At 44.5% G+C, this 25,657-nt stretch overlaps 2 long non-coding RNA genes across 2 annotated transcripts; both read right to left on the reverse strand.

The window, feature by feature from the left end:
* Positions 1–1,821: 1,821 nt before the first annotated feature.
* LOC131512497 (uncharacterized) lies at positions 1,822–4,189 on the reverse strand. Its single transcript, XR_009262160.1, has 2 exons — positions 2,697–4,189; positions 1,822–2,493 (listed from the first exon to the last, which is right to left on the reverse strand). It is a non-coding gene; the product is annotated as an uncharacterized LOC131512497 (long non-coding RNA).
* An 11,408-nt stretch (positions 4,190–15,597) lies between these two features.
* Positions 15,598–20,437, reverse strand: LOC131512533 (uncharacterized). The gene is made up of 3 exons (XR_009262180.1): positions 19,832–20,437; positions 16,459–16,610; positions 15,598–15,848 (listed from the first exon to the last, which is right to left on the reverse strand). It is a non-coding gene; the product is annotated as an uncharacterized LOC131512533 (long non-coding RNA).
* Between the last annotated feature and the right edge of the window lie 5,220 nt (positions 20,438–25,657).

Consider the following 25,657-nt stretch of genomic DNA (forward strand, 5'->3'; position numbering starts at 1 on the left):
TCCAATCAGTGGTACTGGAATCACCTGACTTCCAATCAGTCTTTGTTCTGGAATATCTTTTCAAGGATTTCTATTTAGTGCACAGCCTTGGGAGAGGCCCTTCAGAGCACACTGTAAAAGATTCGAGATCCCTAAGCTCAGAGGTCCTCTCCTATGACACATCCCACTGCATGGGCAGGCATCACCAGGTCCTATTTGTATTACCCATGAAGGCTGGGGCTTGGGGGTGCAAAAAGTTGCCCATATGGCCACGTGTAATAAAGGCCTTTGTCTCCCCCTCGGGAATCTCTGGTCTTTGCCAGCATCCATGACGCTGTGGCAGACTAACTTGTTAAATTACAAGAGGGCCAAATCTCAGACCTTTCTCAGTTCCTGAGAACCAACTAACCAAAATTCCCATTTATAAAACTACCAGCCAAACTCATATAGGGGATGCTGCTTAGTGCCTATAAAAGTCCATTTCTCTGCAAGTGACCCTGGAAAAGCACATGATGTCCCTGTTCCCAGAAACTCCAGGGTAGGGACATCTGTACACATCCTTCTTGTTCTTTTAAGGGACATGGGATAGAAGTATGGGGCCAAATCCATTTTTCGAATCATTGGAGAAACAGGAAATGGTGGGCTAGATACAAATATAGTAAGAACATAGAGCTTTCAAGGCATGAGAAAATATAGCTGGTCTGCCCTCTTTCTGCTTTTGCTACCCACAGCACACAGCCCAGCCCAAGCACCCATCAGAAAGGAAGTTAACCTGAGCAGCCCTGTGCACACACTCCATCACTGGGGCGCAGGGATTCAGAAATCAATGAAGTCAGGGGGGCCTGGGTGGCTCAGTCAGTTGAATGACTTCGGCTCAGGTCATGATCTTGCGATTGGTGAGTTTGATCCCCAAACTGGACTCTAGCTCAGAGTCTAGAGCCCGCTTCAAATTCTGTCTCCCTCTCTCTGCCCCTCCCCCGCTCGCTCATGCATGCTCTCACACACTCTCTCTCTCAAAAACAAACACTAAAAAAAAAAAAATCTAACAACAAAAATAAATCAATGAAGCCAAAATACTTTTTAAAGCCTTTGACATGACAGCCCGAGAAAAACAGTTACAATTCTTGCTCCATTGGCTACCTACACAGAACTTTCCAGACATCCTAGCATTTTAACACCATTCAAAATTCCATTTTCGAGGCAAGAAAGATTATATTTGTTCCTAATCCCTCTGTCTTCAATGCAGCATTTCCACCAGGAAGCTGCATCTGCACATTTAACTCATTCTCAGGTTTATCAGATAAGCCACTGACCTTACTAGAATATGGGAAGGAGAAAGCTGATGTAGGAAAGATGCTGAAGCTCCTGGAAGAAACTACTTCCAGCATAAGTTAAATGCCCGCTGAGACGTCCTACAGATGAGCAGTTACCTAACCAGAGCACCTTAGCAGAGTGGAGCCCCTGAGATGAGCTTCCAGAGAACGTCCTCGTCTTTTGTTTCTGGGTAAATGGTTTGGGGAGCCATTATCTTTTCCCCCACAAGGCCCAGATTCTGCTGGACATGAGCCATCCACGTGCTCCAGCAGCTGTAGGGTACTACTCCTCCAAGTACGTGGAATGGTGGTTTTCTACCCTGACTGCTCAAGAGAAGCACCTGAGGACTTTTAAAAATAATACTGGTTCCTGTAGGCCCACCCCAGGCCAATTAAGTTAGAATTACAGGGAGAGCCAGGAATTAAAACCTTATTAGAACATAACACGAAGGTACAGTTCTAGGCATTTAAATATCAACTCCAATGACCTTACTCCCAGATTTGTTCCATTCTTGAAGTGAAGATAAAGTTTAGTTTTGAGATATTTATTTATTTACTTATGTAGCCTGAATTGGAGATCAGAACTCTCATTCATTCATTCATTCATTCATTCATTATTTGTTGAGTACTTCGTAAATGGCAGGTATCATTTACCTCACAAGGGGTCACAATCCACAGGGGAAGACAAGAGAACCAGCAACTTTAATGCCTCAGGAGGGGAAATGCAGAATACTACAAGAATACAGCAGAGGCGCTCCCACTCTTCATTTGGGGGGCACATGTCTTTCTTTCTTCTGCCCACCTCAGTCCTTGTCCTCCTCACTTTCACGTCTGTAACTCCCAGTCATCACTCACTTGTGGCTATGGGGTCTGGGTCCTAAGGGAACCTTTAACCTTCATTTGCAATCCTTTTCCAAAGCTAGATGGCGCTTTTAATGAATCTTGTGAACACCTGAATGGCATTTTCCTCTCTGATTTGGAACAGAGGCTTCCAGAAAGAACAGGAAAAAACAAGTGACATTCCTAAACCCCAAGGTTACACGGAAATTCAGAAATGACACATTCCAAGTGGGTTTGAAGATAGTGAATGAGCTGACACAATGGGTGCCTGGTACCATCTACATGGAGGAAGCAAATGCCACGGCAGAAACTTCTTTGGAAAAGTATCTTCCCAGAGCAGAGATGGATGCCAAGGAGCACACTGCAAAATCAGAGCTGGAGAAAACAAGACCATGCTCAGATCTTGAACTACAAAATATTACTTATTCTTAGGAAATGGGTAGTAATGGAAAGTAACTATCTTCTTTCAGATTATCAGCGAGTATAATTTGCCTTTTTTTTTTTTTTTTTTTTTTTTCCATGCACTACCAAGCATCCTCCACAAAATGAGCCATACAGACCAACCTCTTTTCTGGGAATGCCGAATCCTGTAGTGCACCTTTTTCGGTTTTCTAGAATAAACACTACTGTGTGGGTCGTTCACGCTGTGCTGTGACTAAGACAGGAAAACTGGACTTGAATATCAGTTCCGTAGCTTGAAAGCTGGATGATTTCAGGAAAGTCATTCAACAGCTCTGGAAATGTACATCCCTGGTCTGTAGACTAAGGATGACGAGCACAGGATTGCTGCAGAGAATGAAGGAAATGATATGAGCAGAACCTTTAGTTCACCATCTGGCACACAGTAGGTATTCAGGAAGAGGAGATACCGGTCCCTCCACGATCCAAACCCCCCCTGGGAAGGGGACATAACATAGCAACTTGGAATTTCTGGCTTCCTGCAAGCATGCCCTGTTGTTTCTCCTTATCTAACAAGTGAGAAAGCAAAAATCCTGCATTTAATAAACAGTATCTCACAGATCAGCACCGTGTGACTGGTTCTGAGCAGATACGGGACACTATCAGGAAGCTGACACGCCAAAGCCCAGCTCTCTCACACATTGTCGAATTGAAAGTGTCTGTAATATCCTGTTGCTACGCATCTATCTGGACTCTTCAACGTTAGCACTTTTAAGCCAAGTTTTCAGAAAACTCTGGTAGGCAAACGAAGAAAAATGCGACTTCCTCTCAAGTTCAACAAGGTTCTTCTAGTTCAAAGCCCTTTTCCAGAGTCAGGCGGGCCACTGTGAGCTGATAGAGAAGAGCAGGGAGGTGAGATGATGAGGCTAAGAACCCTTTAAGAAGCATCCAAGTCAAAGAGAAGAAGGGTCTGATGTGGACACCCAAACAAGGGTGCATCTGGGGCCCAGGTCTGCTGGGCTTGGGGACGAGCAGGGACAGCTGCGTCAGACTGCAGGAGTTTTAAATGGCAAGCACTCACCTCCAGGGCCAGCATCCACTTCCTCAGTTCATCAGAATGGCTCTTCCTGATGCAGAAGGACCAACTAGGACCATTTACTGAGAGCCACTCTGACAGGGACTTCCAGTGGCTCACCGGGTTGCCAGAATTCTAGCTCCTTTGTGCTGAGTCTCCAAGTAAAATGGAGTCATCTGGACTTGTGTAGCAGGCATTGTGTGGAAGCAAAACTGGACCTGGGAAGCACCTTCTCATCATCTTTAATCTTAGCCTTTTCTTCTTTTGGCACCGGATAGGGAGTAGGTAAATGTAGATATTACTGTCTTCCTGACTTACCTCAATCAGTTGGCCACATCTGAAGCACTGAGCTAACTCTACATTTTCTTTTAAACTGGGACAGTACCTCAGAAATACATATGTAACGTCAAAATGATTTGCGGGCACTCAAGTAGTCTGCCATATTCTTGAGTCCCAAAAGTGAATATAAAAGGAAAATGAGGGATATTGAAGAACCTAGAAAAAGAAAGAATGCAAAGTCCTCATGTCTAACTGGTCCATTAATTTTAAGGAATGAAGGCTATAAATCATGATAACAGATACATCATACCATAAACGTGTTATTTTAGCTTAAAATACAGACATGCACAACACCTCACTAAGGCCTTCCCACTGGATATAGGTCTATTAATTAAAGCTTCCCATTGTCCTTTCTGAAAAAAAAAATAAATTAAAATAAAATACAATAAAGTAAAATAAAAAAGACATATCACTCTGGTGGAGACTGCTGGCTCTTTTTTTTTTTTTTTTTTTTTTTCAACATTTTTTATTTATTTTTGGGACAGAGAGAGACAGAGCATGAACGGGGGAGGGGCAGAGAGAGAGGGAGACACAGAATCGGAAACAGGCTCCAGGCTCCGAGCCATCAGCCCAGAGCCCGACGCGGGGCTCGAACTCACGGACCGCGAGATCGTGACCTGGCTGAAGTCGGACGCTCAACCGACTGCGCCACCCAGGCGCCCCGAGACTGCTGGCTCTTTACCCAAATTTATTTTCTCTCACTCCATAAGAAAGGGATTGGAGTTCACTGTGTTTCTGGCCGCAAACCATACATTTCCTGGTGTCTCTTGCAGTTAGGCATGACCACGTGACTGAGTTTGTGTCAATAGAGTGTCTGCAGAGACATCGAGGCTTTTCTCCATGCTCTCTTGCCTCTTCCAATTCCAGAACCTGTAACAGGTTTGCAACCACTTAGATAACAACAGACCTTAAGGGCACACAGGTCAAAATGATGAAAAAACTGGACTCCTGAATGCCTGCACAGACTTCCGTAGAATGCTAGGAAATGATCTAGAATGCTCGCCATGGATTACTAGGTAAAAAAGCAAACAAGCACATAAAACTTGATCTTCTGTGAACCATGGAATTATTATGAAGCATCTTTGTTCACCAGCCTTAGTGTTGCCTCCACAGTTCAATCATCTGTGGTGTCCATTTCAATTTAAGTTGGACTAAAAACGCAAAAAAATATATATATACAGGAAACACTCTGAGGGTAGAAACCATCATATTTTAATGGCTCTCCCTCCATTTTTTACAAATGTCTCACCACATCTTACTTGGCCTTTTTTAAAGTACTTATTTTTACCAAGTTTAGTTTTCAATTTAGTTTTCACAGAAACAGTTTGCTTCATTTTCATGCTTATATTTCAGCCTTTTAAAGTAATATTGGACTAAATTCTTTTTTTAAGTTTATTTGTTTCTGAGAGAGAGAGGGCAAGCAGGGGAGGGTCAGAGAGAGAGAGAGAGAGAGAGAAAGAGAGAGAGAGAGAGTGAGAGAGAGAGAGAGAGAGAGAGAGAATCCCAAGCAGGCTCCATGATGTCAGCACAGAGCCCAATGTGAAGCTCAAACTCACCAACTGTGAGATCATGACCTGAGCCAAAATCAAGAGTCTGACGCTTAGCTGACTGAGCCACCCAGGTGCCCCTTGACTAAATTCTTAATCACAAAACAACACAGCCGGCAGACACATGTTGTGGCCCATGCTGACCTTTGGTGTATCTGCCACTGCTTGAGTGCAAACCATCCTCCAACTCACATGTCTTGCCACCAGCCTTTCAGGCTGGGTTCTGCTCAGTGCCTTCCAGGCTCAGCTATAAGTCAGCCAAGCAGCTCTGTTTCTGGGAACAGTACAGTGTTGCCTGAGGCGAAAGGTGTCACTGGGCCATCATCCAGCAGACTACCTGGGCTTGTTCTAAGATCCCCAGTGTACAAACCCTCTTGAGGGCACGTGTCACATCGTTTGCATCCTGTGGTCCAAAGCAAGTCCCAAGGCCAGCCAAACTTCAAGGGCGGGGGAATGGATGTCACCTCTGGATGGAAGAAACTGCAGAGTCACGTTGCAAAGAGGCACAGATCCAGGAAGAGAGTTTATCGTGAACATGTTTTCTCAACAGTCTTTCACACTCAGTAAATGTACACCCGAGGGGTGGGAACAGAAGTGAACAAGAATACCTCCAGAGGACCCCACTAGCCAAGACTGTGCCAGTGGGTGCCAAGCATGTCAGTCAACATGATCTGCAGTCGGAATGAAGATCACTTGCTGTTCTAGGAAAACCACGACGGGGACACCATTAAAGAGACCTCCTGCTATTCTCAAAACTTGAGAAGCTTTCAGAGCAAGATGAACAGCTTTTGCCTTGCAAGTTACAAACACTCTAGGATAAGAATGATGTGGCAGAGAAAGCTGGTCGGTGCTCATTAAATGTCCCATGTGCATACTACATTTCCACACCTCCCTGCAGTTATAGTGGGGCCATGGGATTAGTTCCGGCTATGGACTATATCACTTCTGGGCTGAAACACTAGAAGCCAGTATGCCTCCTCAATTCCTCTTTTGCCTTTTAGCAGTGACCTTGAAATACACATAGACCAGATGGTAGAGCTTGTAAGATTAAGGAGGGCCATCCAGTCTAGACTAAACTTCACCTGAGTGAGTAACAGCACTGTGCTGAGTCACACCACTGAGACTTCAGGATTTATCTTTAACATATGCAGGTCCATCCCGATTTATTCAAACGGTAATGCTTGCTTGAAAATGCACAAGAACTCTTGGGAGGCCAAAATCATCAGTGGAGTGCATCCATGCTCCAGAATCAGAATTCAACGATTATATCATGGAGTTCTTAAAAGAGTGTCCCAGGAACACGGAATTACTATACTGTTATGTCCCAAAAAGGAACTCATTGTTTTTAAGAGAGAGTTCTTTGACAAGATCCACATTTTCCAAGCGTCAGGAAAAAAAACTCAAAGACCATTGTATGAATGCCCAATGTCACCCCCAACTCTGGAGCCTTGGTGGGAGGAAAGGAGGTCAAGTCCCATGGTAGGTGTAAGGTATTCAGTGTGCCTATTTTTATTTTACTTGGAATAAAACTCATTACTCAGGACCACTGGACACTGACCCAATCTGTAGACCACCCACCATTCCCCCAAACAGAAGAGCAGGGAGGAGCCCCCTTTCACATGAAGAGACTGAGAGTAGGAAATACTTTAGTTGTACCACAGACCCTCTGACTAGGAACCTGACTCCACTCCAACCATCCCCTGAAGGGCATGCTATTCTCACATCCAGAGCTCTCTGACTATGAGTGGGAAACACCTTGATCAAACCCTGGAAACCAAAGTTCCAGATGCCACGTTCTGTGGAGAGTCTCAGGGAGGCAGACACTTCATTTGAGTCTAAGTAGGCTCTACTCCCTGGGATGCCTTTTGTCTCCCTGTAGGTGGAGAGAGATGGAGTGTCAGCTTCAATATCACGATAATTAGCATTGTAAAGAGCAGCAGATAAATGTGTTTGTTCATACTGTATCATAACAGTACAACAGTTACAAGTATTCTGAACACTGAAACTAAACACACACTTAGAAACATGTGTAAGTCCTCAGGGGTTTGAGATTCTTCCTCTGACACGACATCATTTGGGGTGACATCCCTCTAAATCTGTAATACCCTCCCATCCTGACAAATCTGATGAAAATGGGGAAAAGGTCAACCATAACGTACACAGGTGAGGTGCTTGGGTGGCTCAAGCATCCGACTTTGGCTCAGGTCATGAGCTCACGGTTCATGGGTTCGAGCCCCACATCAGGCTCTCTGCTGGCATCTCAGAGCCTGGAGCCTGCTTCGGACTCTGTGTCTCCCTCTCTCTCTCTGCCTCTCCCCCACTCATGCTCTCTCTCTCTCTCTCTCTCTCTCTCTCTCAAAAATAAATGAACACTAAAAATTTTTTTTATAATGTACATAGGTTGACAGAGCTGTGCAACGAAAAAAAAGGGAACTAGTTGAGGAGGCTTGGCTTGGCTTAGAGGAGGATTAAACAGAGAAGATAATAACAAGCAAGTGAGGAGGCAAATGATCCAATGTTCATATGCTGAGAATCCACAGCCTAGACTCTTCTCTGACATGAGGCTCCATGATTGGCTCTAGAGCCCAACATCACAAATTGCACCTCAATTCTTCTTAAATTATAAGAAATGCTAGTGTCCCTTCTCCCAGGGATCATGACTGAAAATCCTAACTGGTCAAGCACAGGCAGTGGTGAATAAAACACAATCGAAGACCAGTAAGGTGCAGGCATAGATCAGTCCAGAGCCCTGCCAGCCTCAACCTCCAGGCGGCCCCCAATCAGCTGTCTTCCTTCACATATCTGGGCTCCACACTGGTGGCCCTTGTCCTGCTTCACCCAGCTCAAGCACATTCACTTTTTTAAAAATTTGTCTCATGCTCCTAGAAAAGGAAGTATCAAAACCATCTTTCAAATTGGAAGGGAAATAGGCCAGGTATGTTTTACCCTTTGGCATCCCCCTTGGCATGTCCAGCTCTCTGAGTATGTGGATTAGTGACTGGAGCCCTAAGGATCTGGAGGAAACGGAGGACCCTGAGAAGCTGGGGGACATTATCAGATTCCCCTGTCCAAATCCTTTCCACTCCTGAGAATCCAGTCTCGTATGAATTCTGTAAAGTTGCCTCAAACACCTTGCCTCAAACAAAGGACCAAGGGACCAAAGGACCTCATCGGAAGCTTTCTTTGGGCATTCATGATGTCTTGCCTCTTAAAAATGGTTTCTCGCGGGGCACCTGGGTGGCTCAGTCGGTTAAGCGTCCGACTTCGGCTCAGGTCATGATCTCGCGGTCCGTGAGTTCGAGCCCCACGTTGGGCTCTGGGCTGATGGCTCAGAGCCTGGAGCCTGCTTCTGATTCTGTGTCTCCCTCTCTCTCTGCTCCTCCTCTCTCTGGAGCTGTGCTCTATCTCTCTCTGTCTCTCAAAAAAAAAAAAAATTAAATGGTTTCTCTCTCAGACTTCAAACTCTGGGAAGGCAGGGCTCACACCTGTGTACTCTTTGGGTTCCTGGCAAAGCTGAGCATGGTGCCCTACACCTCACCAAGTAGGTCAGTGCAGGTAGCACAGGCCAGCCTGGAGGACAGGGGATGGAAGGGAAGGTGACACAGGAGAGATGCTGGGAGGAGGAAAGGGAAGGAGATCCATGTTTAGAGCCCAGGAGTACACATGGCCAGACTCTATAATGCCAAGTGCACTACTGGGCAGGATTCTGACCCTGCCTCTGGGGACGTGCTGCCCTCCTGGGAAATCTGATAACATCTCCTCCACATTCTCTCACTTAACCACCCCGTTTACTTTCCTTTTTCCTACTGTAGGTACTATGGCCTCTGTATAGGATGAATAGCACTACTGCTACAGGTCACAAAATTAAATGAGTAAGTTACTGGATACCCACTCTGGGAGGCATTCTATGAAACTACAGGTCATGGTGCTTCTAGGTTTTACCAACGGAGTGTGAAATAAAACAGGGAAATTCTGCAACCTGGGAAACGATCAAGTTCATTCCACATTACACTCAGAGATGATTTGTCATCACTCAAGTGAACACTGTCCTGGGACAAGCGCTCTTGTTTGTGAGTAAAAGCCATCAGATGCTCAATGTTGACAAGGGTACAGGGAAGACGGTAGATCTGAACACCGCTGGGGGCACTGCCACTAGAAAAAAACCATTCATTTGATCATGTAATTCCAATCCTGAGGCTACATTCTTCGGCAAGAAATCAAAGAAGAAAAAATACATACATATTGTCGAACCATGTTCAATATCCTAAAATGGAAGCAACCCAAATGTCAGTAACAGAAAAATTATTTCAGAGCTTTGTGATGAGTTTGATTACAATGTATTATACATCCATAAGAAAAATTGTAGATATACAAAATATTTGTACATAATATTAGCTGAGAAAAGCAGACCTCAAAGTGTTAGGAGTAGTAGGGATAGGACTATGCAAAAATCTATGTGCATCTGAACAGGGACAGAAAGATAATACTCAAAGACAAAAGCAGATGTGTTAGGGTAATAGATTACTTTTAACTTAATACCAGTGAAAACAGGGGTGCTACTTGGCGGCATTCCACACCAAGAGAAGGAGAGGAGGAGTAAGAAGACTAAAGGCAGAAGAAAGATGGACTAGCCCAAGACAAGATTCACCAACAACATAGTTCGTATTCTCAGAGCTGCACTTCATATTTGCCATCAAGTACTTTCACTAAGGGTAACAATTAGATCAGCTGTAATTTGAAAGCATGCTCGTGAATAGAAACTATTTATTCAGAAAGATGCTCGTTCATGAATTCTTTCCTCTAACTCAATCCCATGCATGCTAGGCTGCATTAGATATTCATGGAGGGGGGAAAGTAATTTCAACTTAATGTAAAAATGTGTCTGGAGGGGGCCATCGGGCTGTGGCCCTGCCAGTTGACCAGCTGGGTGGAGCTGAGGGATGATTAAGGTTCCCCCGGGGCCCAGATTCTCAACACACAACATGAAGGGGCTGAACCACAGCTCTGAGGACCACTGGGCTGTGACATCTCATGAAACTGGGAACTCTTATCCCATCTTGGGGAACTTGATGCAGTGTATAGGTGCAGCTCTATGCTCGATTTAGCAAGGGCCACATGCTCCCCAAAGGAGAATTAGGCAGAGGATCTGCCTTTGGAGATCCATACCTCACTAGGGTAGCAGTTATCACCACCTATAGTCATTTGCTTTTGACTCATTTAATCTTCACCCTAGGATGTAGAAAATAGAGTAAAACCTTGGTTTGCGAGCATAACTCATTCCAGAAACATGCATGTAATCCAAAGCACTTGTATATCAAAGCAAATTTCAAGAACCACCGGCACAGTTGTGATCATGTGACATTCAACACCACGTACTACTCATACGGCAAGACATCGCTTGTTTATCACGTTAAAATTTATTAGAAATGTATGCTCGTCGTATGGAACACTCACAGAACAAGTTACTCACAATCCACAGTTTTACTGTGTTATATACTCATTTTACAGATTACGAAGCTGAGGCAGTGAGAGGTTAATAATTCCTCAAGGCCACTCAGCTGACAAATGGCAGAGTCAGGACCCAATATCAGACAGTGTAGCTCCAAGTTGATTGCGATGGTCTAGACTATTCATCTGACACTCCCTTCACCAACTCTTCAACCAAGAGCTGAGAATTTTATAGGAGGGAAAAAAGTCTCAGACGTAGAATTTTCAAAGTATCCTGCCTAAGAATGGCTCAGAATCCTCCAGCCATTATCATCAGCCCATGTGTTACATAAGCCCTGATGGATCCTTGTGGATTAAGCAGATTTACAACTGTCTTCTGTGAGTCCAGCATTGAGAACATACCCCAGGGGATTTGGAATGAGACGAAAGGGCAGGTGGACAAGATCAAATACCATCCAGGGTGGGCCATCTCAGAACACATGCTTAAACAATGCGGTCCTCCTCAGCATCCAAGGGCCAGGCCTGGTTTTGCCAGGGTCCCAAATTTTCCCCTACCATTCCTAGTTCTTAGGGATCCTTCCTTCCTCTGAACCCACAGGGAGGGATTCTGCAAATACTTGTATGTACAAACAATATGATCTGTGAAATAATAGATTCTATGAAGGGAGAATTTGGTAAAGTACCTATTTGCTGGGTTTTGCCCATTTAGGCAACAGATCTTTTTGAAATATAATCTTTCCTTCCCTGATTATAGTGGTAATATATGTTCTTTATAGATATTTTAAATGATATGGTAAAATAGAGAGAGAAGAAAATAGGTAGCCACAATAGAACCAACCACAGTTAACCTTATTGTGAATATCTGCTCATCTTTTTTTCGATGTATCTTTGTAAATTTTTAATACAAAATTGACAGATTATTCAATAGCCTGCTTTTATTCACTTAATAACACAGTGTCATATATAATGGCTATCTGAAATCATAAAGGAGTAGCATGATAAAAAATAAATATACAAAAAAACACAACTGACAGGGGATGCTTCTGCTTTTTAAGTAGGGGAGATTACATAATTTTTGGAGAAAATTATGTCTTTTGCAGAGACTGGTTGGAGAACTAGAAGGTCATATCAAACCCTCCCAATCCCTTCTGCATTACGAAAGAGCTTGAACCCAGAGGAGACAGATCCTTTGTGAGTCTTTGGATCTACAAGCAGAGGGCTAGAGTCACAGAAGGGGAAAGAGGTAGAACAATAATGTGGGGGTCTGGAGTGAGTTAAAGAAATTTTCAGGAGTCTACAGTGCTGCTAACATAACAGGAATACCCATCCCCAACCTTGAGTGGAGGCTGTTATATATCCAGCTGCCTTACCAGCATGGTTTGATGACACTCCAAGAAAAGGGTGTCTGGGCTGCCACACAGCCTGAGTTTTGATAGAGCCAGAACTCACCACTGAGAACACCCATAAGAATTGAACCATGGAAATTCATGAATCCCAGAGAGGATATTGACATCTCCACTGCCTGTCAGAAAGCTCAAGCCAAATTCACTTCCATCCCAATGGATCGGGAAGCCTCAGATGCCATGTAGGTTATACTGATATCCCATAATTTATTTATCCAATCTCCAAGTACTGTTCATTTAGACTACTTATGTTTTTTCACTTTTACCAATGAAATAATGATAAGCACTGTAGCAGAGACTGCTAGCTAGTCACTAAAATCCACATCCTCCTCCTCTTCCTGGGCACACAACTTGACTACACTTCATAGCTCCGTGACAATTAGTTGTGGTCATGTGACAGAGCTATAGCAAATGGAACATGATTGGAGGTGATATGGCATCTGTAGGCCAAGGCTTTTCAGTAATGGTGTCTTTATGCTTTCCCTTTCTCCTTCTTCCCACTAGTTGTAAAAGATGACAAGGTCCTAGGGAACAAAGGAGCCACAAGATGAAAGGATGTTGGATCCCCAAATTACTTCATGGAGGGGAGACTTCTGCCAGCTTGGAATCCCACTCCAAACTGTTTCATGAGCAGGAAGGAGCCATTCTACATTTTGTGGCTTATCTGACACTAGATTATTAGCCTATCCTAACTATACAAACATCTATAAATAGAAATGCTTGTGCATCTATCTGATATTAGTTAGGATAGTCGCTAACTCATGTTCAAGTTTAGAACATTTGAAGGTATTTGATAAAACATTGCTAAATTGAACCTAGAATTCTGACTCTGATAAAATCATTTAAAGTCTGTCCAATTCCTATAACAATGCATCAAATGGTTCTTCAACTCACCCCTTTATAAGGAAATTAAAATGTTGAGAATGACTGGACTTTCCCCCTGTATTAAGCACACTGCCTATTTACTTTACTACACACATTTAACCACAAAGAATAACATTTCATATTAGTTTTAATTCCTCCTCATTAGGAAACCACTTGGCACTCTTACTCTACATGGCACATCTCCATCCTCTTGTGCCCGTACATTGCTGTGATCCAGCACCATCGTGTCTGACCTGGAATGCATGCCTCTGACTTGAGAGCCTTTGATATCCAGCCATAATTTTTTATGCTTGTTTGTTCCAAGTAATTTTTTAAGTGCTTTTATGTATTGTCTGTATAGGAACTCCTTTAGAGAAAAATAATTTTTAGTGGCTTAACTCATATGGGTAATTAGGTTCTAAAATCAGCCCTTAAAAGAAAAATCTTCAGGGGTGCCTGCGTGGCTCAGTCGCTTAGACGTCCGACTTCGGCTCAGGTAATGATCTCACGGCTCATGGGTTTGAGCCCCGCGTTGGGCTCTGTGCTGACAGCTTGGAACCTGGAGCCTGCTTTGGATTCTATGTCTCCCTCTCTCTCTGCTCCTGCCTCTCTCTCTCTCTCTCTCTCTCTCTTTCAAAAATGAATAAACATTAAAATATATTTTTTAAAAAAAGAAAAGAGGAGAAAAGAAGAAACGAGAAAAGAGAAAAGAAAAGAAAAGAAAAGAAAAGAAAAGAAAAGAAAAGAAAAGAAAAAACCTGCATATGTCCCAATCCTTGCAAATCTCACTGAATCACCTACAAATAAAAATGTAAGATTTGACATCGTCAACCCTGTACAGAATGAGTATGTAAAACAAAGGGTATATTGTATATAAGAATATATGGCATATAATATGGACTACCTGAGTCACATCTTTCTCAATTTTTGTTTTTTTTTTTCCTTCTATACTTAAAGAATTGACAGTTAAGGTTTTATTTTTTTCACGACTGCTTCTGAAGGCTGACCTCCCAGAAAAAGAGCTGCTGTTCTGCAGAGCCTCGAGAAAACTGGCTCAGGCCCACTGCTTGAGGCAGTATATCCTGGTCAAGCACAAGGTTTGGACTTCAGTTCACCATCTTGCCAGGATGGGGCTGAGGTGCCTAATCCTGCTGTTAGCTGGCCACAAACATTCCAAGAGGTTTGGCCCATGGCTCCTCTCCCTACCACATCAGTGAAGAGCTAGTGATTCCCTGATCATGGAACTTAAAAGCCCACAGCTTTTTTTCCTCTCTAGAGCCTGATCCTGCCAGATCACCAGCTCCAACCTAGATGGTCAAGAGTAGACAGACACATTTTCTACTACTCCTGTCTGCATGTGTTTTCCCCTGTGAACACAGCTCCAGAAAATCTAGCATGTGTTGCTTGACCATTTGCTTTTGTTGGCATGAAAAGCATATACTTGAATTTGCAGAAGTTAAGATATGACTCTACTGTACTAGATTTCCTCTCTCACCTTGTCTTCATTTTTGTTAATGTGACGAATGACATTTTTAAAAATTTTTTTTAACATTTATTTACTTTTGAGAGAGAGAGACAGAGAGTGAGTCGGGGAGGGGCAGAGAGAGAGGGAGACATAGAATCCGAAGCAGGCTCCAGGCTCCGAGCTGTCAGCACAGAGCCTGACACGGGGCTTGAACTCACAAACCGTGAGATCACGACCTGAGCCTAAGTTGGGCACTCAACAAACTGAGCCACCCGCGTGCCCTATTATGATGAATGAACAACATTAATAGCTATTCTAGTATTCAACCATCTTTGCATTTTTACGTTAAATGAAATCAGGTCATGAAAGCTCTAGCTACACATATAGGTATACATACATCATAAACTGTTGGATTTTCATTCATATCTGACTTCTTTAGTTTGGATCCCAAGATTATACTAATTTTATAAGGTGAATTAAGGAACATTTACCTTTTTGCACTCTTAAAGAATTGGTTCAAGCTTAGAATTATGTTCCACAAATATTTGGCAGAATTCACCTATAACACAGGTGGTTTAGGAGGACTGTAGAACTTTTACTACTGATTCCATTTCTGTAAGACTGTAGTCACTGCCACGGCATTCCCAGAAGCCTTAGGTGACAAGTTCTGTTCTCATCATTACCTGTCGTTGTATATTTCCCTATCAGACTGTAAGCTCGTAAAGGAAGCAACCGTGTCAGTCACATTAACCACTGTGTTTCCACTTCCTAGTACCAACTTGAAATATATTTGGTGAATGAATACACTGTTAAATAAAACACCAAGAGGATCTACCAAAAAGCTATTAGAAATACTAAAAATATTTAATAATATTAAGTTAGTCCACTACAAAACAATTATGTAAAGCCTTCTTAAGTATCAGTATTTACTAGTTTAAAAATATCTTGGAATCCAAATTTCCACTTGCATTCGCAACAACTACAAAGTGCCTAGGAACAAAATTAGGGAGAAGTATGAAGAAATTATAATAAAACTAAAAACATGTCTGAAGGACACAGAATATTTAAATAAATGAGCAGACATACACATTCTGAAAGCAGAGGGCCGTATCTTGTAAAGAGGTCAGTGCTCTCCAAATTAATCCACATGTTTACGTTAACTTCAAGTGAAACATCCTAAAGAAGAGACAAATTATAGAGGTTTATGAGATTTAAAAAAGTATGATAAAACCTGAGAATAGAAAAATGGATAAACGGGACAAAAAGAGAAAGCTCAGTGGAGGCAACAACGATAGCAGATAGGTACACAGCGCTTACTAGGTGCCAAATACTGTTCAACATGTTTTATGTATTTTATCCTTAAAACAACACTGGACGGTAAAGTACTATTACTACCTTAACCCCAGTAAGATGGAAAAACTGAAGCCAAGAAGTGGAATGGAGGAAGGGGCCAGGGTCCATATGTAGACCTTCATGTAATCTCTGTGTTTATATATCATGCTCGTGTCCTCCGCCCAGGCCAATATCCCCACGTCGCCAGCCGCTGTGAGATTAAAGCTCCCATCTCCTGGATGATAGTGGTCACCTGGGATGGTGGCAGTCATCCAGAGGTCCCACTTCTTATACAGGCTTCCAAGCAATCCTGCTCTCAGCCCCCACACTCCTCTAAGACACGGGACACCTCCAATCCCTAAAGTTTGCAGGGCTTCCAAGTTTACCGGCCTCCTCCTTTGCAGGCAACTTAGGTTTCGATGTTCTTCCCTTTGATTGATCTGTTAACATTTACCTTAATATTTTTCCATCTTCTAAAATGTCCATGAAAGTCTCATTCATTGTTGCCTCTAGGATTAAGTTTGTAGCTTTTGACTTTGTTGGTCTCTGCATTTTTTACTGAGGTGAAAAACTTGTATTTGCAATGTACCATGTGCATCCAGAAGTCTGCATATTAATTAATTGCAAGGAAGTTATCATGAAGAACACAAAGATTTATGTCGAATAACGTTTATTGTTTCATAATGTATAACGGCAACAAATGAGAATGGTCAAAATAGCTAACAATAAAGGGTTAATTCAGGAATTTTTGCTACCTCTGCAGTGACAGTGAACTGTTCCATTCAGATCTTCTTCAACACAATCTCCTGTGGGGGTAGCATAGTTGACCAGAAGCCTCTAGCTGTCATCCCTTTGGATCCACATCAGCGTTCATGTGGACGCCATGCTTCCTGCCCATTGTCCCCAGCCACTGAGTGAACATGGTGGGTGTGCTAGATCCAGGCCATGCTGGCCCAATACAAGAATGGCCCAACGGGCAACCTTTGCCCAGGTACAACTCCCCACCAGCCCGGGCAAGACCTTCTCAGAACTATGCTGCTCTTCCTACGCAAACCTTCCTTCCACTCTCCGTTCACACCCAGCCTTTCCTGCTCCTTCTCCCTTTGTCCTTCACAGGGACTGCTCTTGATACGCTCCCATACAGTGAGTCCTCCCTTGGCATCTGCTTCTTGGAGGGCCTGAACTGACAACATTCATCCGACAAATATTAGGGCAACTGTCAAATACTGTATTTGTAAGAAATACATAAGGATAGAAAAAATAGGATATGATGCTGTCAAAAAATCCCAGTATCCCAAATGTATATACAACATAATCCTAGTTTTTTTAAGTTTATTTATTTATTTATTTAGAGAGAGACAGAGACAGTACAAGTGGGGGAGAGGCAGGGAGAGAGGGAGAGAGGGAGAGAGAGAGAATCCCAGGCAGGCTCCGCTCTGTCAGCACAGAGCCCGATGCAAGGCTTGAACTCATGAAAGCATGAGATCATGACCTGAGCTGAAACCAAGAGTTGGAAGCTTAACCGAGTGAGCCACCCAGGTGCCCCAATCCCAGTTTGGTTTTCATTTAAAAAAAGAAAAAAAAAAAGGACATACAGATAGAGAGCAATAGGTGTGTGTGTGTGTGTGTGTGTGTGTGTGTGTGTGTGTGTGTGTGTAAAAATAAAATCTTTTACACATACACAACACTGAGAACGGTTACTTCCAGTTGAATGGATTATACGTGTTTGTTGCTGCTTCTACACCCTTTTCCTTTTATTTTCCAATGGTTCAATAATAATCATTATTACCTTTATAACCAGAAACAAAAATAAAGTGTGCGCACGTGCGTGCGCGCGCGCACACACACACACACACACACACACACACAGAGAAAGTGCCCATACGCATTGTCAAGTCCCCCCAAAGTTGGACACCATCTGAACGGAGTGCAGTGGCTGGTGTCCTCTCTGGAGGTTGATGCACGGTAGCCAGGCACAGCTGAGTAGCAAGAAATACAGATTATAATGTCACTGCTAAACAGCTTCAAAACTGTGCTTGGCTGATTACAGATGTTTTGAAAATCCAGACTGCATTTAGGAGTCTTGACGGAGCGTCAGAAGAGAACAAAGCAGATGGAGTGCCAATCCTACCAGGCATTGCTTGCTTTAGCTTCATTATGTTTTAAAAGAATTTTCTACCAAGGCTGTATCTAACCAAGCTCCTTTATTTTTTATTTTATTGCTTATTCTGTGAGCAAGAGTGGTGTCTTACCGTCTTTGAAGGACAGATAACTTTCCTCCCCAGTCTGCAAAAAGTACATCAGGGAACAATAAGCTGACATGGCACACACACACTATGCCTCCACCTGGCCACCATCCAACTTGCCCTCTGTCCCTCCACCATGGAGCCACCTCTGCACTTGCTGTTCTTGAGGAACTCCAGGGAATCAAAATGTGAGAACAATGTGACGGCCACCAACACAACAGCATGAACTGACACTTATCAGACGACTCTTGGGCACTAGTCAATGTTCTAAACACCTTCCATATATTAAATAGCTCATTTCAATCTTCATAGGAATCTTACAAAGAAGTACGGATAACATCCTTGTCTAACAGAGGAGGACGCACGGGGGTAGAGAGGTAAAGCAACTCTGCCAGAGCCACAGTGTCAGTGTTTAGTGGAGCTGGAGTTTGAACACAGGAAGTCACAAAGGAGAAATAAAAGACCAAAATCCAAGTATGCAGCTCAGGTACACAGTGGCTGTCCTTGACGGAAATGAAAGTTGGACAATGCTAGATAAGCAGCACGGAAAGTGCGATTTCACTGGGGAGCAAATCAGTCAAAACAGACAAGAGGATATAAAAAAAAAAAGAAAGAACAAAAAACAAGGGAGGATGTCACGCAAAGGCCACTAAATGTGCACTGAAAGACAGATAAAGTGATGCAGATGTGCACAAAGTGAATGGGCTGGGGGACAGCGGAGCAAGTCAAAGCAGCCGTTCCATGACGGAAAGGGCCATTGCAGAGGAAGGGAGTGAGCATGTGAAGACTGGGTAAAAGGGATACGAAATAAACAGAAATCAGCAACAGAGAGAGGGACTGTCAGCCAAGAGGAAGGAATGCAAATGCAGGGGTTCAGATATCTCCACTCTGGACAAGCAAGAGGCAAGTAAGGGGGAAGGAAGGGATTTGAGAGTGTTTTGCATCATTTCCTGTTATTTTAACCCTTGCATGATGCCTTCCTCAGCTGCCCTGCCAAACAGGGAGCGATGAACTCCTCCCTCAAGGCTGCTTCCATTAATGAAAGGACACCACGCCAGCCGCCCGTGTCCCACGGTGCACTGAGTTAGGTTGGATGGTTGGTTTTCTGTATGTCCTTTATGTTTTTAGGGATTCCTGCCAGGAATAAGGTGTGCTTTCAGGTGAGGAGGTGCCATTTGAGAAGGGGATTCTCCTCTTGCAGAATTATTGCAGCCATAAAATAGAATCACATATCTAAAGGAGATATGTATGGGCTGGACACTTAGAATGTGTTCAATGCACGGTGGTCATGAGGAGGGGGTGTCTCCCTCCTATTCAGAAATAGTAGGGGTGCCTGGCTGGCTCAATTGGTTGAGCATGCAACTCTTGATCCCAGGACTATAAGTCTGAGCTGCATGTTGGATATACAGATTACTTAAAAATAAAATCTGAAAAAAGAAAGTCAAGGGCTCCCCAGTGGAAAAGGACCCAAGTCCAGGCACGCTGGCCTGGCTGTGACAGCTCTCCATTGGCTAGCCCTTTACTTATCTGTTTGTATACCATTTTGTAACATTTATAACAGAATTAATTCACAGCACTTACATCGTGGCAGCTTTAGTCCTCCTTAGAAATGCCCAAATGCCTCTGCAAGATTTACGAATTAAATGACACAGGTCCCCTTCATCACAGAGTTTATTCATAGATCACGGAAGTTTATCTACCAGTTCAGCCTTCCAGCTCCAGGTAGGCCAAATGAGGAAATATCTTAAAGCTGTATCCTCAAACATCAGTCAAGTTGGGATAAGACGAGATGACAGGCCTGGGTCATTGGAGAACAGCTTTCTGTTCAGCCAGTAGCACAATAGAAGAGAGACACTGGAGAATGCAAGGTCAAAGGAACAAGAAAGGAGAGTAAATGTCACATAATTTCAATTAGAAAAATGAAGCTGGCATACCGTGTTTTAAGATTGATGGCCATAAGTGGTCGGGCTTAAAAATACGTTAACTGCAGCATGAGCAGGGCCCACTTGGCAAAGTCTGAGGAATACTAGAGCAAGTAAGAAGAAAGCTGTTCCCATATAACTAAGACTAAACATCACTTGGGTCTGTATTCCAGACACACAAATCTCATGTTTACCAATCACTTTGTTGGCTCAGTACAAAGAAGCTACTTTTATTTTATTTGTTTTTTGTTGGTTTTGCCCTTCTTCTGGCAGTTTCCTCCCCTGCATTCCCCTGCATTCCCCTGCATTCCTCCCCTGCATTCAGTCCATATCCTCATGATTTTAGCCCCAGTTCTAAATGGAGGCTTGAAGACTCAGAACACTACGTTCATTGGCCCCAGTGGCTGGTTTGGGGTTGAGTCTGTGACCTAGTAAGAACCAATGAGATATGACAAGACCTCTGCTGGGCAGCAAGAAAAAGGATCTTGGTTTTTTTCTACTGGAATTGCCGTAAGGAAGATAACACATACGTGGGGCTGCCCTGGAAGCCAACACTACAGAAAACAGTCAAGAAGTGGCAAGAAAGCAGATCCTCACAACACTGTCTGAGCCCTTGGATCAGACTATACCTGAAGCCAACATCTCCTAACAAAGTTAAACTAATCAATGAACTCCCATTTTTCTTAAGCCAGGTTGAATTGCATTGAATCCTCAAAACCAAGAGAGTCTCAACCAATGGAGAAACAGTAGCTGAGGCTCAAAGAAACTTATCTCAGCCAGGGAGGTGGGATGGCCCCCAGACGGGGAGGGACTCTCGGATTCTCTGTACCTGTCCAGCATGTAAGAGCCTTAATTCAAAGGCTGTGCCTCACCAAAGAGAGAGATGGCATAGACTCCCAAAGCCCCAGGCAGCCCTTTGCTCACACCTGCTGGTAAATATCCAACTATTTTTGGATACAGGGGGGCATCAGGCAGCCAGGAGGGAAAGTTAGCTGTAGGAGGCCCTCTCTGTGGTTTCTGTCCCATAATCCTCACCACAGGATGCCCTCTTGCCCACTGTCCTCTAGCTCAATCCACCATCTCCAGTGGAACTGGTCTCACGGCTGTGCCCAGACCACATCAAGCAACCTCCTGACTCCACGGATGGACTCTTCCCCGCCTGGCTTCCTTTAGCTCCTCCTGTTCAGCCATCTACCTTGGCCCATATTCCATGACCTGGCTCAGATCTTTTCCATTTTCTCTGGCCACAACAACCCACGCTTGCCCTCAGACTCCCTATCCCTGAAGGAGGACAATAATCTGTTAGAGATTTAGCTCTTAAAACATGTTATTAACATTGTTATGTTAATTATAATAATTGTAAGAGCCAATATTTGTGGAGCATTTTTAAAACTTATTTATTTTCAGAGAGAGAGAGAGAGAGAGAGAGAGAGAGCACAAGTAGGGGAGGGGCAGAGAGAGGGGAAGAAAGGGAGAATCCCAAGCGGGATCTGCATTGTCAGTACAGAGTCCAATACAGGGCTCGAACTCAACGAACTGTGAAACATCACCTGAGCTGAAATCAAGAGTCAGATGCTTAACCAACTGAGCCACCCAGGTACCCCTGGAGTTCAATAGATGTCAGGCGTTGCATAAGTCCTGTCCATGAATGGCCTCATTTAACCTTTGTGCACCCTTACGAGGAAGATAGTGTTCTAAAATATGTTTAGGCAACAAAGGCACAGGAAGTTCAGTAACTTGCCCAATGTCATACAACTAGAAGGTGACAGAGCCATGTTTCCAACCTGAGCAGTTTGGTGGCCGAGCTATCATTCTTTTTTGTTTTTTTAAATTTTTTTCTAATGTTTATTTTTGAGACAGAGAGAGACAGAGTGCAAGTGGGGGAGAGGCAGAGAGAGAGGGAGACACAGAATCCGAAGCAGGCTCTAGACTCTGAGCTGTCAGCACAGAGCCCGATGCGGAGCTCGAATCCACGGACTGTGAGATCATGACCTGAGCCAAAGTCGGACGCTTAACGACTGAGCCACCCAGGCGCCTCTGAGCTGTCATTCTTAACAGCTACACTCCAGTGCTCTGAATGGTATCAAGATGAAGTAAAAGGATGGGTTGTGGGAATGTGAGGACACTGCCCCAAAACTCTTCCACCCTGAACTGTAAATCCCCTCAGAGAAGTACATCTCCAAGTAACAAAGGCAAAATACCTTTTTTTCCAAATTATCATTTTATCACTTGACATCTAGGAATGAGGCCTAAGAAAGACTGTGCTTTCCCCTAAACCTAAATACAGGTCTTGCCTACCGCCAGCCTGCCGCCCAAGTCTGAAGCAATGGTAACTTTGCCCCTGGGGAACTCGTGACAGAAGAGCCAGGGCTGGAATAGGACCATCTATCGTGGAACCAGGAACTATAAACTAGCATAGCCAGAATTCCAATTTTCCCCAACAGTCCTGGCTCCTAGCTGTCGCCCTGGCATAGATATGAATAATTTCATAATCCCCATAATCTTCGTAATTTGCTTTGGCCTTTAGTGACTTGGTCGCTGCAGTTGGTCAGTGGCCTACCAATATGCCAAGTAACAGAGGGAGGGCATTGTATACTTCTTACCTTTCCCCGTATGACTACCTCTCTGACTCATGTCCCGGCTACGATCTATCTTCCTGGAGCTAGGGAGATGGCCTTCCAGACCTGTAGGGATAATTTCTCGAGCTTATCTCCAACAAGTTCTGAAATGAGTAAGAGCAGACATTAGCTCAACAAGACAAAAGTCAAACTATATTAGTGAGCTTGGGTTGCTGTAACAAAATACGACAGACTGGGTGGCTTGAACAGCACATATTTATTTCTCACTGTCTGGAGGCTGGGAAGTCCCAGATCAAAATGCCGGCAGATTCAGTTCCAGTGAGAGACCTCATCCTGGCCTGTAGACAGCTGCCTCCTTGTGTCCTCACAAGAGAGAGCAAGAAAGAGCTCTGGGTCTCTTCTTATAAAGGCACGACTTCCCTCCTGAGGGGCTCCCGCCTTCAACCTCATCTAAACCTAATTATGTCCCAAAGCCTCCACCTCCAAATACCCCATGTTGTGGGGGGCGGGGCTCCAACACCCAGATTGGGGGAGAACACAAGCATTCAGTCCGTAACACAAAAAATTCACCCCAATTTCATTACCCATTTCAAACAGTATTTAGCCGTGCTTCCTTTCACTCAGATATTTGCTTAAATATCACCAGCTGTCCCTGACCAACCTTTCTAAAACACAAGCCACCAGCTTCAGCCTTTTTAATCCTCATACACAGCTTAATCTTTCTTTTTAGCAACCCTGCGTGTGTGTGTGTGTGTGTGTGTGTGTGTGTGTGTGTGTGTGTGTAAAAACTATTTCTGATGGTCTCCCCTTGTGAATATGTTCTGTAACAAGTGGTCCCCAGAGAAACCTACCTGAAATTTCAAGAGGTAAGCTACCCCACCTACTCTTGTCTCCCACTGACATTGTCAAATCTTCCGTCGGCCAACATGAAACTTCTTTTATCTAACTGTGTGGTCTTTCCTTAAAAAGGGAGCCCTGCTCCCACTAAGCAATGGGAAAATGAAATCTGTCCCAATCCAGGAAATTCAAACACAATGGTATTTTTTTTTTAGTGACTGTTTGAAAATGTAGTCCTTCTTGGGTAAATATTCAAATTGAGGTACTTTTGCTATGGCTGCATTTCCAGCCAAAAGTGCTCCCTTGGGTCAAACTCTACCTTACCACCTCCCTCCTCTGGTCCACCTCAAATCACCAGGAGGTCCTGCCCCTGCCCATCACTGGGCAGCAATGGCTGCTGGGGGAAGGTGAGAGTCACTTATTTGATCAGTGGTTCAAGTTTGCTCCTGGCCTCACCCGACCTCCAACAGAAGACAGTTAGCCCCCTTGCTTCCAGAATCACCCGAGCCTCAGGAGAGAATTCCCCAGGCTCTGCTCTTGGTGGGGGGTGGGAAAGAGCCCCTCCCACACACTTGACCTCTGTCCTCCAGGAAGCTCACTTCTCTTTCTAGGAGAGGCTGCGACAGGAGGGGACCCACGGGCCACCCACAAACTCGGGCACCTTCTCCAGGCTGCTCCCTGGTTTGATCCACTGCTGTCCTCACCTAATCATCTGTGGGGTCTTTGATCTCAGAGATTTGAAGGGGCCGGTCATGAAGGAAGGAGGGCACACTTCATACTCTGTCTCAAGTACAGCCACAAAAAAATACCTTGTATGCAACACCATTTTCCTTACGTAACACGCAAAGGCCCACCACCTGTGAGGGAGTGTCGGTGCCTGGTTCCAATCATTCCTGATTTCCTCCCGCCTTGCTTCGATAATATTTTATCCTGTGGTGTTTGCTGTCTGCAGCGATGAGAAGACAGGAAGCGTACGGATCCTGATTTATCCTTCTCTGCGTGGATGCTGGAGTTGGAAGCCTGGCTTCAGAGCTTTGCTTTGCCACTTGCAGTGTGACCTTGAGCGAATCACTTAACTAGTTGTATGTCTTCTCTACAGAGGGGGTAGTCTCATGAAAAGTAAGTAACTTAATACATACAAAGCACTTTAGGACTGTCTCTGGCACAGAGGCACACAGTAAGTGCCAGGCCATAATTACTCACTGAACAAGGCTAGTCTCTGGACGTGAGGGCTGCTGCTGTGTCTGTAGAGGGTCCAAATGATTCAACCAATGTGCCACTCATCATCACTGCACCTCACCTGCAGGCTGTCCCCGCGTGGTCCAGGGGGATGACATTAGCGGCCTTTAGCAGGACAGGAGGCCCAGCGACCTCAGAAGAGACTACCTGACTTGGGTCCCGAGATGATTGCTTTTCAGAAATTTGGCTTGACCGTTTTTAATTGCTCAGTCTTATTTTTTTCCCGTCAAAGAACAGACCTTCCTGGCTTGACGAGGAAGGTCACTGCTCACGAGGGGTTTTTCTGCATATGTGAACATCTGCTTCCAACAAACTCAGATCAGGCCATCTGCATAAATCACACAGACCTGGCAAGTGCAAAGGGAATGCGGGGCGACCTGAGCAGGATCCTTTACCTGTTGGAAGGAAGCACAGTTCTGGCATCGTGCCCTTCTGGGCATGGGCCTGGACAGTGGTGAAATGCAGACAGTCTCGGCGGGCAGAGACAAGCCGGGCAGCCGGAGCAGGCGGCCCCCCAGAGCCCAGGCCTGGCGGGCCACGTGTACACCCGCACACCGTGGTGTGAACGCTGGCAAGGGTGGGCTCAGCAGCTGGAGAAAGAAGCGCCTCTCCGTTGCTGGGAGTTTTTAACTTACAGACCCATGAAGCAGCCAGGGCGGGCTCTGGTGGGCCAGACTTTGTTTCAGACAACCCGTGATCACGCACAACCTTAGAGAGAGACTGCACATGTGCGTAGGGATGGGCGTCCTGGGAGAGGATGTGTGGGAAGGCCGGGGGAAGGACAGCTCAGGGCAGAGTTTGAGAAGGCTGCGTGGCAGAGGAAGGAAGGC

Source organism: Neofelis nebulosa, chromosome 1 (assembly GCF_028018385.1).
Source record: "Neofelis nebulosa isolate mNeoNeb1 chromosome 1, mNeoNeb1.pri, whole genome shotgun sequence".
Classification (NCBI taxonomy): domain Eukaryota; kingdom Metazoa; phylum Chordata; class Mammalia; order Carnivora; family Felidae; genus Neofelis; species Neofelis nebulosa.